The sequence below is a fragment of the Mus caroli genome, unplaced genomic scaffold, assembly GCF_978045245.1.
Source record: "Mus caroli unplaced genomic scaffold, Mus_caroli_1 scaffold_5, whole genome shotgun sequence".
NCBI classification, from domain to species: domain Eukaryota; kingdom Metazoa; phylum Chordata; class Mammalia; order Rodentia; family Muridae; genus Mus; species Mus caroli.
In genome coordinates, this window is record NW_028227260.1 from 130,799,584 (window position 1) to 130,800,811 (window position 1,228).

Genomic DNA, 1,228 nt, shown 5'->3' on the forward strand with positions numbered 1-1,228 from the left:
CTTCTGATCCAGCTAGCAGTGAGTGACCAAAGCGAGGTTGTGCTCATTCACGAAACTTTCAAAGCACTGCCTTTTTTGAGGCCATCTCATCAGTTGACAACTCTAACGTCTCTGCTTTGGCCGTGTTGAGGAGAAAGTGTTTTGCTTTTATGTGTATGGAAACATCCTCTTCCAAACAGTAGAGTCCTACTGGATGGATGGATGTTAGACTCAGTCTGAAGATGCTTTCAAATCTTGTCAGGCTAATGAATTCCACCACTCATTCAAAAGTTAGACTTGGAAACTACTTCAATTCCAATTTATTTCAGGTAATTATTAAGAGCTGGGTAGGCTTTAAAACAGAATACTGTGTAATTCATAGGCCCAAGAGAACATTTTCATATGTTGGTTTGAAAAGCTGGCCTATGGAGGGCTGAAAGAGACCAGTGGTGAACAAATACATAGTTGCTCTCATTTTGTAAAATATATGAGGACGATACAGCCTTTGACTTGGACACGAAGCCATTAATTATGGGGTCAGAGTATTGTGAGTAGACTTTCATTTTCCAAATGATTTTAGTTTTTAAAACAATTTAAACCTTTTTCCTCGTTGGGCGTCTGAAGGCAAGATGGGTCACCAGCAGCTCTACTGAAGTCACACACGGAAGTCCGGCCAGGGTTCTCACTCTTGCTGGGTCTGCTCTAACCGTCACAGTCTGATCCCTAAATACCAGCTGAACACGTGCCTTCAGTGCTTCTGTCAGTACGAGAAGGTCCTAGGCTTCATTAAGTTGGACTAAGCGACCTTGAATGGATTATTTGACTATCTACCAAGTGGAACCAGTCATGCTAGTCTTTGTACACAAAGAATAAAAATGTGAAGACCTTTTAAAAAACAATTTGAAATTATTGTAGGTAAGGAAGTAATCATAATCTTTTAATTTTTATATTATTATTATTGTGTAGTTATGCATGCATAGTCTGTGTGTGTGAATGGAGGTCCAAGGACCTTAGGAAAATCGGTTTTCTTCTTCCATCTTGGATTCCTGAGATCCAACACTGATTGCCAGGCTTGTCAGCAAATGTCCTTCCCCTTGAGCCACCTTGTGGAGCCTAATGTTTATCATGTTTTGAAAGGAGGAACTAAACAAGATTGTTAATCACCACTTCATCAAAAAACAATCTCCCAACCAAGTAGGGACTGGTCTGTCCAATTTAAACAAGCTCCAGCCTTCTGCCTGCGTCTCTG

The 1,228-nt window shown here is 40.6% G+C and overlaps 1 pseudogene; it reads left to right on the top strand.

The window, feature by feature from the left end:
- Positions 1-608: 608 nt before the first annotated feature.
- LOC110287487 (small ribosomal subunit protein uS14 pseudogene) lies at positions 609-779 on the top strand (annotated as a pseudogene).
- Positions 780-1,228: the final 449 nt, after the last annotated feature.